At 39.6% G+C, this 16,345-nt stretch overlaps 1 protein-coding gene across 1 annotated transcript in view; it reads right to left on the bottom strand.

Annotated features, from left to right (window-relative positions):
- csrnp3 (cysteine-serine-rich nuclear protein 3) overlaps positions 1-16,345 on the bottom strand; it is an 81,356-nt gene that overhangs the window by 49,610 nt on the left and 15,401 nt on the right. The window lies entirely within an intron of this gene.

The following is a 16,345-nucleotide window of genomic DNA, read 5'->3' as shown; positions in this document are numbered from 1 at the left end:
AATTTCCATGGTGCACTGCACCACAACGTCCATTGTTCACTGTTAGCTAATATCGCTAATTTCTCCAAAAATATTAGCACTATCAACTTTTTGTTTTCGGAGCGTTCATCCTTGACTCAAAATACATATGCATACCGAACGACAAATGTCAGCTCTATTGAATCGAAGCCACACACACGCATACAGACACAGAGGCCACTTGACTTTTATAATATAGATTCCTGCCTTTGATTGTGGCTCACACGTTTTCAGTCGCTGTTTATTTGTGTTCATACTCATGCATTTCATCACTTTACTTTTGTGATCAGTTAATCACTCCAAGACTTGGTTCTCTGCCTGGCATACTTAGTAAATATGTCTTATACTTCATCTGCTGTCCAAGCTGTGCATTTGGACCTGAAGTCTTAATACATTCTTCTTATCACTTCTTAATCAATATTTCCGTTTCATAAAAACAAAATCAGTTCAGCAGTTTTCTAGTAATCCTGTTAAGACTGACAAAAAACCCCCACAAACAGGTAAAATGATAATCTCCTCAAATTAAGTCATGATTACAATAGAAAATGGCTGCAGCAGGTAAAAAAGCATGTGATCTTAGACTCACACACTTATCAGAAAACTCATGCAGTAAATGTACTGGTAATTTGACCAAAAAAAAAGAGCTTGCTATGGTGGACAATTTCCTTTCTAATTTACACATGGTCTGCTATAAAAGCAATAAGAAACTGGTGCAACAAAAGAGTTTAGGTTTCAAACACAAGCAATTTTCTTCATTAATTAAGTCTAGAAACTACAATTTCATAAAATGATTAAAAAAAAAAGGTGACCTCAAGCCATAAAAAACAGCTGACACCTTTAAATGTCTTGTTTTATGTCTTGTTATATAAAACTGAGACAAGCAGTAAATCCTTGCATTTGAGAAGGTGGAACCCAGAAAGGATTTGTCATTTTCAACTGATTAAACAGCTGATCAAACATGTCAGCAGTACACCTAAAATTATGATTGACTGTGATGCTATAGATTTGCTGTATCTAATTACAGTGAAAATGCAAATAAGCTGCGCAAATGAAGTAAATAAAGAAAAAAACATCAACTGTCATTTTCAATGTGATTGAGGGAATGACATGCACAAGAATAAGGACAAAAAAAAATCACATTCCATAATTAAACACAAAGGAATCCAGTGAAGAAAATGTAGCGGCATCGACAGTTTTATGCAAATGAAGCTTCACATGCGCTCTGTACATTTGTTAACTTGCACTTGCCTGAGGCTGCAGACAGATCAGCTCCACGCATATGAAAGCAGGAGAGGGAGGGAGCGGGGACCACTGCTCGGCACACAGCACACAGACAGAGATGCTGCAGCCTGGTGATGCCTGCTGCAGCCTCCCTCCTGCAGCTACAGTACAGGCTGGTGCTGGGAAGCATTGATCTCGTCTTCCTCGCAGAACAATAGAGGAAGCACAGCTCCTTATTAACCATATGGGTTCAGAGCAAAGGGCGATTTTAATCCACAGAACAGGATGTTTAGATCACCGCTGCTACATGCCTGGCTACACTGGATGGAACACATTATTGCAAGAATTATGATTTGAAGATAATTGGTAGGAATAGGAGTGGACAATGTACCATTATAATAATGACCTGAATGGGAACAAACTCGCAGATGCGTCTGGTATAATCCTCTGAGCTCATCTGACTCCCAACATTATCATGTTTCTTTGATTTTTCTCCAGCATTTAATTGCCATTTACAGTGTGTTAATAAAACAAAGCTATTTTTGTAATGTTCAGTGGAAACCTCAACCATGACGAGTCCTCAGTACAGCGTCTGCTCTTACAAGCAGCGATCACAATATAACAGACACGTAACAAGCTCCACATTCCCACTAATATTCCTGATTTGCTGTAATTCACGTCGCACTCTGCGGAGGCATAATCAGCTTCTTTCACCCTCGTGTCAATCACAATGCTCACCTAAATTATTCACGCTACTATATTTTATTTATGACTGTATTTTTCCCATGCCACCTGAAAGTTTGCTGGAGCTGCCAAAGCATTTCACAGAGGCAGGGCTGCTTTCATCTCTCACACAGGCTGGGAAAGCTGCGGGATGCGGGCTTCATATTCTGCACGCAATCCTTATCATTTATATATAGCCAGCATCTGATGAGATGGTGAAGCAGACATTATGCAAAATATGCACACGCGTTCCATTTGTGGAGAAACATTTGTGAAGTAGGCCAGACTCATGTCAGGTTATATGGTGAAATAGAGGTATATATTCTCAAAAATATCTCAATAAATGATGATCCAGAGAATAGACATAAATTCTGGATATGCAAATTTATATTGGAAGAGTTCTCCATGTCTACAACCCCAATTCCAATGAAGTTGCGACATTGTGTAAAATGTAAATAAAAACAGAATACAATGATTTGCAAATCCTCTTCAACCTACAACCCCTGGCAATAATTATGGAATCACCGGCCTCGAAGGATGTTCATTCAGTTGTTTAATTTTGTAGAAAAAAAGTAGATCACAGACATGACACAAAACTAAAGTCATTTCAAATGGCAACTTTCTGGCTTTAAGAAACACTATAAGAAATCAGAAAAAATAATTGTGGCAGTCAGTAATGGTTACTTTTTTAGACCAAGCAGAGGGAAAAAATATGGACTCACTCAATTCTGAGGAATAAATTATGGAATCACCCTGTAAATTTTCATCCCCAAAACTAACACCTGCATAAAATCAGATCTGCTCGTTAGTCTGCATCTAAAAAGGAGTGATCACCCCTTGGAGAGCTGTTGCACCAAGTGGACTGACATGAATCATGGCTCCAACACGAGAGATGTCAATTGAAACAAAGGAGAGGATTATCAAACTCTTAAAAGAGGGTAAATCATCACGCAATGTTGCAAAAGATGTTGGTTGTTCACAGTCAGCTGTGTCTAAACTCTGGACCAAATACAAACAACATGGGAAGGTTGTTAAAGGCAAACATACTGGTAGACCAAGGAAGACATCAAAGTGTCAAGACAGAAAACTTAAAGCAATATGTCTCAAAAATCGAAAATGCACAACAAAACAAATGAGGAACGAATGGGAGGAAACTGGAGTCAACGTCTGTGACCGAACTGTAAGAAACCGCCTAAAGGAAATGGGATTTACATACAGAAAAGCTAAACGAAAGCCATCATTAACACCTAAACAGAAAAAAAATCAAGGTTACAATGGGCTAAGGAAAAGCAATCGTGGACTGTGGATGACTGGATGAAAGTCATATTCAGTGATGAATCTCGAATCTGCATTGGGCAAGGTAATGATGCTAGAACTTTTGTTTGGTGCCGTTCCAATGAGATTTATAAAGATGACTGCCTGAAGAGAACATGTAAATTTCCACAGTCATTGATGATATGGGGCTGCATGTCAGGTAAAGGCACTGGGGAGATGGCTGTCATTACATCATCAATAAATGCACAAGTTTACGTTGATATTTTGGACACTTTTCTTATCCCATCAATTGAAAGGATGTTTGGGGATGATGAAATCATTTTTCAAGGTGATAATGCATCATGCATCTTGCCATAGAGCAAAAACTGTGAAAACATTCCTTGCAAAAAGACACATAGGGTCAATGTCATGGCCTGCAAATAGTCCGGATCTTAATCCAATTGAAAATCTTTGGTGGAAGTTGAAGAAAATGGTCCATGACAAGGCTCCAACCTGCAAAGCTGATCTGGCAACAGCAATCAGAGAAAGTTGGAGCCAGATTGATGAAGAGTACAGTTTGTCACTCATTAAGTCCATGCCTCAGAGACTGCAAGCTGTTATCAAAGCCAGAGGTGGTGCAACAAAATACTAGTGATGTGTTGGAGCGTTCTTTTGTTTTTCATGATTCCATATTTTTTTCCTCAGAATTGAGTGATTCCATATTTTTTTCCCTCTGCTTGGTCTAAAAAAGTAACCGTTACTGACTGCCACAATTTTTTTTCCTGATTTCTTATTTCTAGTGTTTCTTAAAGCCAGAAAGTTGCCATTTGAAATGACTAGTTTTGTGTCATGTCTGTGATCTGCTTTTTTTCTACAAAATTAAACAACTGAATGAACATCCTCTGAGGCCGGTGATTCCATATTTTTTGCCAGGGGTTGTATATTCAATTGAATACACCACAAAGACAAGATATTTAATATTCAAACTGATAAACGTTATTGTTTTTGTGCAAATATTTGCTCATTTTGAAATGGATGCCTGCAGCACGTTTCAAAAAAGCTGTGACAGTGGTATGTTTACCACTGTGTTACATCACCTTTACTTCTAACAACACTCAAGAGTTTGGGAACTGAGGACACTAATTGTTGAAGCTTTGTAGGTGGAAATCTTTCCCATTCTTGCTTGATGTATGACTTCAGTTGTTCAACAGTCAGGGGTCTACGTTGTCATATTTTGTGCTTCATAATGCGCCACACATTTTCAATGGGCGACAGGTCTGGACTGCAGGCAGGCCAGTCTAGTACCCGCATTCTTTGACTACGAAGCCACGCTGTTGTAACACCTGCAGAATATGGCTTGGCACTGTCTTACTGAAATAATCAGGGACATCCTTGAAAACATCCTTGGATACAGCATGTGTTGCGCCAAAACCTGGATGTACCTTTCAGCATTGATGGTGCCATCACAGATGTGTAAGCTGCCCATGCCATGGGCACTAACACACCCCAATACCATCACAGATGCTGGCTTTTGTACTTTGTGCTGGTAACAATCTGGATGGTTTTTTTCCTCTTTTGTCCGGAGGACACAACATCCATGATTTCTAAAAGCAACTTGAAATGTGGACTCATCAGACCACAGCACACTTTTCCACTTTGTGTCTGTTCATTTCAAATGAGTTCGGGCCCAGAGAAGGCGGCAGCATTTCTGGATATTGTTGATGTTTGGCTTTCGCTTTGCACTTGTAGATGTAGCAACGAACTGTGTTAACTGACAATGGTTTTCTGAAGTGTTCCTGAGCCCACGCGGTAAGATCCTTTACACAATGATGTCAGTTTTTAATACAGTGCTGCCTGAGGGATCGAAGGTCACGGGCATTCAATGTTGGTTTTTGGCCTTGCCGCTTACGTGTAGAAAGTTCTCCAGATTCTCTGAATCTTCTGATTATATTATGGACTGTAGATGATGAAATCCCTAAATTCCTTGCAACTGAACATTGAGAAACATTGTTCTTAAACTGTTGGACTATTTTTTCACGCAGTTGTTCACAAAGAGGTGGTCCTCACCCCATCTTTGCTTGTGAACGGTTGAGCCTTTTGGGGATGCTCCTTTTATACCCAATCATGACACTCACAATTAGTGTCCTCAGTTCCCAAACGCTTATTGAGTGTTGTTAGAAGGAAAGGTAATGTAACAGTTTTTTTGAAACATGTTGCAGACATCCATTTCAAAATGAGCAAATATTTGAACAAAAACAATAGAGTTTATCAGCATTAAATATCTTGTCTTTGTGGTGTATTCAATTGAATATAGGTTGAAGAGGATTTGCAAATCATTGTATTCTGTTTTTATTTACATTTCACACAACGTCACAACTTCATTGGAACTGGGGTTGCATGTAATATTTACAAACTTGTTAAAGATCTAAATGGACTGCATTTATATAGCGCTTTTCCATCTGCATCAGATGCTCAAAGCGCTTTACAATTATGCCTCACATTCACCCCAATGTCAGGGGTGATCTACCGTTATACTCAAGATTAGCATAATAGTTAACAGTGCCGCAATTGATTGATATGGGTTTTTCAATAACTTATGCCAATTTTTGCAGAACAGGACAGCCGGTGGCCCACACATAATGCCACTGTTTTGTTGTTTTCATGTGATAGAACAATACAATAATAATTACAAATGAAAGAGAAAATACTTGCCTTTAAAAGAACATTTATTTATTTTACACTGCTACTCTCCACATCATACTTATTCAAGATTTACCTTTTTTTGGTCAGGTAAACTTCCATCCAGCATTGGGATATCTCTCAGTGTTTCAAAACACTCATTCCTACTGTATTAAGGCATCATGAAAACACAACAGGGAACCCTAGCGTCATCTCACCATCTACACCAACAAGCCCATTTGTCAGATGTGACTACAAATGGATTTTTAAAAATCAGCTACATAAGCACAGACATCAGCAAAGCCTAATTTAAAACTGCATCGGCCAACCACTATAATAGTGGATCACAGAAAATATTCTGTTTTTCTCAAATAACAGTAGGTAAATTTGTGATGGTTGGACACTGTTACTAGTAAACCAGGATTACTTTGGAAAATGTATGACATTACGGTTTACAGTCATAATAAAGCATATTACACTGTGAAACCTACACAAAACCATCGGTGAGTTGCAATGTTATTTACAGGAATATGTATGGGCTGTATGAACTGTGTTTTAGATGTACTTTCTGGTTGGTTGCTTTATGACATTTTTATAACATGTTTTTATGGTGAAATCAAAGGCAAAATTTCCACATTGTGGACAATAAACTTTATGCATTCATATTTATGGCCGATCATCATCACCTCCACCCAAGAACAGATGGCAGCAGTCAGAATTCTGTTTTGCCAATGAAAATTTTGTGATATCAGCTATCACAAGCAAAAAGGCATGAAAAACGACCAATGTTACATCCCGATTCCACAGAGCGCCATTGCTTCCTGTTTCCCCTGAATAGCAAATCAGGGTGCGTTTTGAAGCATCGCAGTAACGTCTTGATCCATCTTTATCCCGATTCACCAAATTGGCATCATTTCGCAGTCACGTCTGGGTGTTCATAGTCTTAACAGCGTCATTCAAGTTCAAACATCTTTACACGGGGTAGTTCTAGTGAGTACAGCTTGATAATTCTTTGACTGTGCTCCAAATTTGTGTAAAAATTTGAAGCAAAAGCAGCGTTTGATGTAGTTGTGGCTGACAGCGCAGCCGGGCACAGTTTGACCTTTTTTTTCAAGCAACTTGTCAGGTTTGCACTTTATAAGCCAACCTGATAGGAGGCATGCCGGAGTAAGCCGTTTCATCCCGTTTTAGCACTTTTTGTCCATCGTCGGGGTTTGTAATAGGACAGTGCCCTGTGGAACAGGGGTGGTACAATATGAAAGAAAATTTTTGTTTGTTTATTTATTCATTCATTTATTTGTTTTCAAGTGATCAGGATTACCCTCAAAAGATGACTGTTCTCTGAACACAACATAACTTTCTCTAAATATAGTGATGGTGGAGGCAAAAACAGGTGGCACATTACACCGATGGTGGTATACCCTTTTTGGGCCTTAGCTTAATGGCGAACATGCAAACTCCACACAAAAGGCCACTGGTGGAAATCGATCCCTTGACTTCCTTGCTGTGAGGCAACAGTCTACCCCAACAGCAGCAACCAAAGCTCCCTGAGGTGAAGCAGTGAAACAGAAAGGTCAAGTTCTGTATCTTTTCATAAGTGTTTGATTTTTTAATGTGTTTAGTTGGGGAATAGGGTTTATTCTCAATCAAATGAGCAACTCTGGTTCAATTTGCAACCTTAAATCACAGATGATGTAATACAAGTATGAATTTGATATGAATATTTGTCATCAAATGCAATTTCGTACAAACTTACACAGAGATCCATATGAGGCAGATTATTTTTAGCATTTTGCATGAATATGGGTTTTAACAGTTTCTTTTTTAATTATTTGGCCCTAAAATTAAATAATGGCCATTTCATCCAGTTACGATATCCTTCACCTTTGACTTTAACCTAATAGCAAAGCACTGTTGATTTGCAGATTAAGAACATAGCAAAAAATAATAATTACATACAACTACATCTATGCACAAAATGTGTTAATGAATTAGAATATTGCAGGAAAAAGGTGAGAAGGGATGAAATCACACAATTAAAAATGACGCTATATAACAATGGAGTTTATAGCTTTGTACACGTACTGGAGGAGTAAAACTCATTAGGTATAAAAAATACATGCTTTTTTCCCTTTACACTTAATTAGCTGGCAACAGACAAAAGATTCCAAATAGGTGTCATGGCAACATCTCAAGAGAGCACAGTCCTGAAGCATGAAAGCTCAGCGCTCAGCCAGGAAGGAGCCAAAGACACAAAAAGAGTCACATCAAAAACTTTGAAATTAGAAGCATGAACCCTTCTGCGATACACAATGCTGCTCTGTAATCTAATAGGTTCGTATTAGTTCACACCACTTTCCTACTGTACACCTCATTGATGCTGTGATTTTAATTCAGTGTCTGTGAAAGGACACTTCAATTAAAACAGTGCAGAGAGAGAGAGAGAGAGCGAGAAAGAGAGAGGATAAATAAAAAGCCAGAAAGTGGAATGCAGAATTGCAGAAAAGCTGCTGCTCTGCTGGAGGCGACATCACACAGAATATTCCATTTGATTCGAGAGACTTTATTCCATGCAGGTATTACAATGTCAAACAAGCAAAAAAATAAATAAATAAATAAATAAAAACAATGGGTGTGTTGTAGCATAGTTTGTTTCAAAACTGTATGTCAGAATATTACATTTGGAAATACTGATGTGATATGTTCTAGTACCCAGTAATCAAATATGAACAGGAAACAAGTGTAGGACGTTTCAGACAAGGCCATGCCAACCTAAGATGTTTTGTTTAAAAAACATGCAACCCAATCTAACGGCATGTCATGATTCAGCAGCACAAAATATACATTAATCTATGGGTTCGTGATATTGTGACGAAAAGCGCCTCATTTTCGTCACGGCAGCACAAATTCAATCTGATTCATTCCGTGATGGCTGCACGAAATTAAAAGTGAAGCGGTTGGGGGGGTCAGGGGTGGTTATGGTTAGGGTTGGGGGAAGGAGTAGGATTAGGTTATGGTTAAGGTTAGGGTTGTGGGTAGGAGTAGGGTTAGTAATAGTGAGTTAAAAAAAAAACTCTTCATGAAAATGTGACTCATTTTGTGACGGAAGTACGAAAAAAAACATGAGACTGGGCTGAAATATGCCACAATGTAGACATTTTTGCCACCAATGACATCTTAATGTGCTAAACATAACCCAAACCTCAACCCTAAATTTAAGCCTAATCTTACCCCTAAATCTAAGCGTAAACTTAATTTTAAGCTTAATCCTAACCTTTAACCTTGCCCTAACCCTAAACCTAATAAATACGGAAATGTGATTGACCCTAAATACTGAAAAAGGATGAGTCTATTGGAATGTCTAACCCTAAACTTAATCAACATTTGGTACTTTAACATTTCCCATAATTGTACTATGGGCTCCTGCGCATCCCAGAATGTACCACGGCGCCAGCAGAGTGCCAGCATCTCACAGTGCGTGTAAACAATGGCTAGCGAGGATGTGGATGGCACTGATCCAGCGGGTTTACGGGCGATTATGATATGTTCTCCCAAGTTGAGAGGATTATCTAGAGGAGGTGTAGCACCTGTAATGGACTTCTGCCGTGCCCCGATGTTTTCTTTTTGTCCATACTTCACGAGGTGTGTTTACATTGTGCTCTGAACCGGAACTCTGCTGAAACCAACCTCTCGCTTGAGTCAGGGACCGCGAGACGGTGCGAGATTCACAATTGCAAAACAGCGAATGTATTAGAATTCAGCTGAAATGTCCTCAGGACGATTTGTTTTCTGGCCAAAACGTCAGCTCACCACATGAAACATGGCTGAATGAGCAGAATCACAGTAAGGTTTAAGGTTTCTTTAGCTTTACGCATACGGACCACATTATGAGTTAAAAAGGTGTGCCGAATAAAGTGTTCAGAGAGTGTAGACATATTGTGACATTCTGCACAATCTCATTACGTGTCAACTCAGCAACACTTACGATGCAACTGGACGCTTCGTGCGCACAGATTTTCACTTTCCACGACGTGTCTTATGTCGCAACTTCCTATTTCTTTAATGGTCAGATCAGGTTTTACATTAATTTTTGTTTTACAGTTTTTGTTATGATTAGAATCAGTATTATGTTTATTGATAGCAAAATTATTAACTTCATGATGCTTTCAAATGCATTTCTTCAACTTGGGGGGGTGAAACTCCACCTACATTTCTGTATAATGCAGAATGATACATTCAGCAACTTCCAACAACCTGGGATGAGGACAGTCACAACAACTTAAATGTATTCATAGAAAATGTCACTTTGATTTCTTGAGCTAATTATTTGCATTGATTATGTTTGCCTCCACGGATGCTACCATTCAGAGTGTTGTCATAGCAGCCTATCCTGGGGCAAGTCGAAGCACACTTCAGCAATCTCACATGTTTCTCAGTTGGAGCTGTAAGTTCCTGTGCCATTTTCTCCACACTTTAATTAAGACGTCTTAAATGTAGTCTGGCGCACAAAGACTGTAGTGGTTTGATGTATAAGCAACCTATGCCGCATGTAGGTGCCTCTGCCGGCTGTATATTTTAATTTAAATATGAAATTCATCATTTGATTATGGATGCACATTCTTGAAGTGTCCAGCAGGTGCCAGTGTTCAGTAGGTGGCAGCACAGCATGTGATGTCTTCCTTTTCATGTGGACTCCAGAAGAAGGTTCAAAACACAGGTGTTTCAAAGGCTTCCAAAGGTTTTGAAATAATGTGTCCAATTTATTAATTTGCAGCGGCAATGAAACGATTTATAATATCCCAATTTAAACATTCTACTCATTAATTTGTTGTGGATTTACCTTTGTATTCTGCTTTATATTGTGCTGTACAGTCTATTTGACCACGTAACTGACATTATGTTTCACTCTGCAGTAGCCAGCGTAAGTTGCTCATGATGGCAAGCGCTGCATCCAGCAGGGGGCACACGCATCTATGTGATATTATTTAGGCTAAACACAGTTGGTATTTCAAGTGATCTGCTGCATCAAAGATCACCGTTACATTGGAAATGTACATGGTGACAGCATTTTTTTATTATTATTACCTACACAAGCTGACTGGAATAGACTCACTCACACACCTACCAATTCATCTAAGAGGGTTGGCTGAAAAGTTCTGCCTCCAACAAGATTATTTCAAAAATAAGCAAGACATCAGAGTGAACCTGGTGTGAGAACAATCCCTCACTTACTGACTACAACAAACAGTTTTTGCCTGAAATTTCAGGCATGCACAGAATCACCTTCAACATAACACATATGCACAGTAATTTGTAAAAACATAAATGGTGCCGTACATGGACGTGTGTTTAAAACAATGCGCCATTATTGAGAGGAGGTGATGGTCTAGTGGTTAAGTGTTGGGCTTGAGACCAGAGGGTCCTTGGTTCAAATCCCAGCCTGACTGGAAAATCACAAAAGGCCCTTGGGCAAGATCCTTAATCCCCTAGTTGTTCCCTTGTATGGCAGCACCCTGACATCAGGTTGAATGTGAGGCATTATTGTAAAGTGCCTTGAGCATCTGAAGCAGATGGAAAAGCGCAATATAAATGCAGTCCAATTACCATTTACCATTCCTCACGGTAGAGGACGGTGCACCCATGGACATTCGTCGACAAATCAGTGTTGTCTATGGGATATGGTCAGAAGGTGGGCAAGGAGCTTGAAATGTGAAAATCCAGCCACAAAGAGTTTGCCGGAACAGGGCCGTAGCAGGTCCCCCATAACAAACACAGATGCACAGCATTAGGTGCAGGTGCAATGGCATAGTTCTAAGTGAAATTTTTGGAAAATGGTAGCACTGTCGATTCCGATCGATAGACTTTATAAAAGCTTTACAAAGTCTATCTATTACAATGCTCGTCCACACACGAGTCAACAAACACAGGATACATTGCAGTGGCTCAAATTCTACCAGATCTTACAACACCCACTGTACAGTCCGGATCTTCTTCTCCAAGATGAAAGAACACCTGTAGGGACACGGTTACACTAACGATGCAGAGGTGAAAGATTTCTTCAGGCACAATGCAAAAAGGCTTCTACTGTTGACTTAAGTGTTTGGAAAGGGAAGGTGGCTACGTGGAAAAGTAATGATACAGTCTGACAGGGAACATTCCAAGCTTTAAACAGATATGCGATTCATGCGAGTAACTCGCTTTTTATTGAAATAACCGTGTAGGAGGCAGATCTTTTCAGCCGGCCCTGGCACATTTTTGCTGTACAAGCCCTCTGCTGCTACCAGTGCAAGGAAAAGTATCCACCTAGCCATTCCCACACCAAAATTCTGAATTTTAGTCCAAGCATCTAGGTCATAGCCATGCATTATTGTACGTTTGATAATTGGCTCCACTAACTCCCCCACGCCTTCATCATGCAGCGGGTCTGTCCTTAATACTGTTGAGCCATAACACCTAATGGATCACAATCACTGTTACTGAGCTTTAACCATCTGGTATGTATGTAATACTACCATGACATTTATTCAAATCAGCTATCTTAATGGCATCGCTTTTCACAAGTAAATACATCTACTCAGTGTTGCAATGTTCTTTAGCTGTGTGCCACATGTACTAATTAAATTCTGTCCCTTTGAGGATTAGGGTGCTGATAGATTGAAGAAACAGATGGATTGAGGAAGAAAAATCCACAGCAATACACTTTAAAAGAGAAAGGACAACCCAACACATGCAGACACATACACCACCCACGGGTGTGCACGCTCGTGTACAGCACAAGACTGCTGGTGTCTCTAGTTTTTTTTTTTCTTTTTTCCCCCCTACGAACAATAGATGGTGGTGGAGGAGCAATAAAGAAGGCAGTGCTGGATAAGCGGGCATGCTGCCATAAAACCCACAATGGAGAAAATGGGTAGTTAATGGCAAACTGTTGAATCTATTAAAGGCGTTGCCGCACTGTGCCAATTTACATTTTAGATATTTACAAATGCATTCTGACAAGTCATAATCAAGATTTGACAAGTCATAATCAAGATTCTGCACTATGACTTGCCAGTGTGCAGAATAAGGTTAATAATTTGATAATATAATTACCATCTGAGCGGGAAGATCTTGCATTGTATCAGCCATTCCAAAAAAGAAAAAAAAAGTGACAGGGGTAATTTCCAACACCTAGAATTACATCATTAGGGGAGGTGATGGTCTTGTGGTTAAGCGTTGGGCTTGAGACCAGATGATCCTTGGTTCAAATCCCAGCCTGACTGGAAAATCCCTAAGGGCCCTCAAGGTCCTTAATCCCCTATTTGCTCCAGAGTCCCGGTGTGTAGTGAGCGCCTTGTAAGGCAGCACCCTGACATCGGGGTGAATGTGAGGCATTACTGTAAAGCACTTTGAGAGTCTGATGCAGATGGAAAAGCGCTATACAAATGCAGTCCATTTACCATTTACATACCATTTCCATACATTTACATAAGTGTTGTTACCCAGTATGATCATTTCAGGTACCTATAACTGAATTCCACCTCATGGAATAGTTGGTTGTGATGTGATTCCTGACATAAAGTTCAAACAGCAATATAATGAAAATGTCATGAACTTGAAAACTCACTGTTAATCTGATGTGAGTTTTGTGCCACAGATAAGTAAATGATGGAGATGTCTTTGACTATTCACTGTCTACCAAAATGTGACAAATTTAGCCACAAGCTAATTAGCTTCCAATGCCCAATAACTGCTAATTAGCAACAGAATGCTAACATACCTTGGGTTTATGTGGATTAACCAAAATACTTTTAAAGTGATCATTATGCTGCATTTACACATAATGACGATAAGTGCCGCTGATCACAAATGTAATGATTTGGGGCAGAGGCGTCAGGTGTCCTCAGGAACTGCTGCAACCTGTTACCACACATTACGATTAACGGCACGTGTTGCTGGCGAATTATCAGGAACCATTACACACGGTCAAAAATAATGTTCCGCGCTGTTGCACGTAACAGCGCATCGTTACGTTCTGTCACGTTGTGAATGAGGCTAATTGTGTCCATACACACACCCATATTCATCCATCAGCTGCTGGACAATTCAGATCACTCCAATTTGCTCCTCAAAATCCACAGCAGAAGAACTTTGTGATTGCATGCTTAGTTGGGCTCTGTGCCATGGAGTGGCGCAGAGAGGAGGAGGAGCCGGAGAAAGCCAGATGTGTGGCTCTACACGGCTCTCATCTCGCTCCCTTTCCCAAACATCAGGCACAGCAACAGCAGCAGATGCCTGCAGGAGCACACTGACGAGCATTGGAACGAAACCTTTAGCCAACTTGCCATCACTGTGCTTCTTCAGCCTACTGCAGCAATGAAACTGAATGTGGTGCAGCAGGGTTTTAATTGTGTGCACGTCAGAGAAGAACGCTGTTGAGCTCTATTAAGGATCACCACTAATCAAGACTTATCAACACTTAGTTGCGACATCCATGACATGAGGTGAAATGAGGGTGGTGTGAGACATTTGTGGAAGCTTTTTTGACAGCCAAAAACATGCTCCACGAAAATCATAAATATCATGCACCAACACGTACTATTAAGAAACCTACTGAGATGCGTTAAGTCATGTTAAGAATGTCAGGAATGTGCCAAGAATGACGCAAATATGACATTCATAACACGTCCTGCCTATGTGTTAAACGCAGCATTATATTCCACTTTTCATCAAGCTAATATTAGTTAACTTGAATAAGAATTTCTACATCACAATTTAAACAAATATCTTTGGAATTCATATTTGTAACTGTCAAAACTAAAATATAGATGGGTGATTCTTTAACTACGGGCACTATTGGCCTTGTAAATGTAATTTCCACCACACCATTGCCTTACAATATAAAGTGCCTTGGGGCAACTGTTTGTTGTGATTTGGCGCTATATACATGTGCTCTGATGTCACTGTTTATCTCCATAGAAACTACCCAAACAATCTTTCATACAAACTGTTTAAAGGGACATTACAGTGTTGTGGTGGAAATTACGGCAATAGTGTGGGACAACTACATTTTGTTTAAAAAAATCACAACAGTTGTATGACATTGAATACCCCAATTATGTTTTGATTATTTTACTGATATTTTATTCAGAGATATTTTAAAACATTAGAAAAAACTTTTCTTTACCATTCATTTTTATCATTGAAGATCAAAATTCTGGGTGTGGGACAAGCACAAAATGGCAATATTTGCATATAATGATGCTGAAAAAACGTGAAAAAGTCATCATAGACTACTAGAACAAATTTATTAACACAGTTTCATTGTAAAGATAACTATAAAAGTGTGAAATTTCCCCTTTTTTCTGTTTTTCATACAATATGATCAAAGGACATAATAAGTACCCGTAGTCTAAGAATCACCCAAATACCTTTAATAATGTAAGTCAATGGATCACTCTTAAGTATGAAATTATACTCACGAAAAAACTGCAGTCTGAAGAATTTAGGGATGTTTATCAGCAGAAAGTGAATATACCATTCAGAACTGTCAGGTTGTGAGTTTCTGCCTGGTTTTGTTTTCATGCTTTTGCCACATTTCTGTTTCGCTATAGAGTTACTCTCTGGCTGGGGTTTTTTTTCCTGCTTGGGTTTATCTGTCCCTGTCTCTCTTGTCTGTCTCTTCTGTTTCTTGGTGGTGGGCGTTTCCCTCTTTCTGGTCACACACTCATTCTGGTGCATTCCATGCACACCTGCTCCTTATCTGCACCTCATTACCTGGGTGTATTTTAGCTCCTCATTTTGCCCTGCTTCCTCGCCAGATTGATGTGCTCTATGCCTTCTCTCCAGCTTTGTATCCATTGTTCTCGACCGGCTTGCCTCCCGTGTTTTTCGACCACCTGCCTGTACTCTCGACCACGCAATTGCCTGATGCTCTTGCTTTCGTTTATCTTGTTGGACTGCCTACCTGTGTACCAGACCGAGTCCTGCATTTGCATCCTGCCACAACCGTTTACCAGTCGTGACAAGAACGATGTGTTTATTAGTGTATAATTACCTGCCATAATGAACTGATGCATTTTCATGAGTTTAGAATCAGCCATTCATATCTACATGGGTCAGGACCCCTCACAGAGGTTGATATGTTGCACCTCCATCTTGATAAAGTAGCCAAAAGGAAAAATCATGACCCGTGACAGCGTAATGCAATCCGCAACTTCACCAATGGATGACACTCAGTCCGATACACTGTAGCTTTAAATGAATGATGATTTATCCACATTGTAGGTAGACCACTTGTAGTTAATGGCCTCTCGTAGTATTCAGAAATTGGCCACACTGTAGCTAATGGTAGTGTTTTAGCATTAACCCAATCTACCATGTCATATTACTAGTATCAGAGCACTGAGGAAACACATGATACTATCACAGAGTAGGAATAGCTGATGGGTATTGATTAATTATGCTTTGC

Source organism: Thalassophryne amazonica, chromosome 14 (assembly GCF_902500255.1).
Source record: "Thalassophryne amazonica chromosome 14, fThaAma1.1, whole genome shotgun sequence".
In the NCBI taxonomy this organism is placed as follows: Eukaryota; Metazoa; Chordata; class Actinopteri; order Batrachoidiformes; family Batrachoididae; genus Thalassophryne; species Thalassophryne amazonica.
The sequence above is the reverse complement of the archived record's forward strand: the minus strand, read 5'-3'. Positions and strand labels throughout refer to the sequence as shown.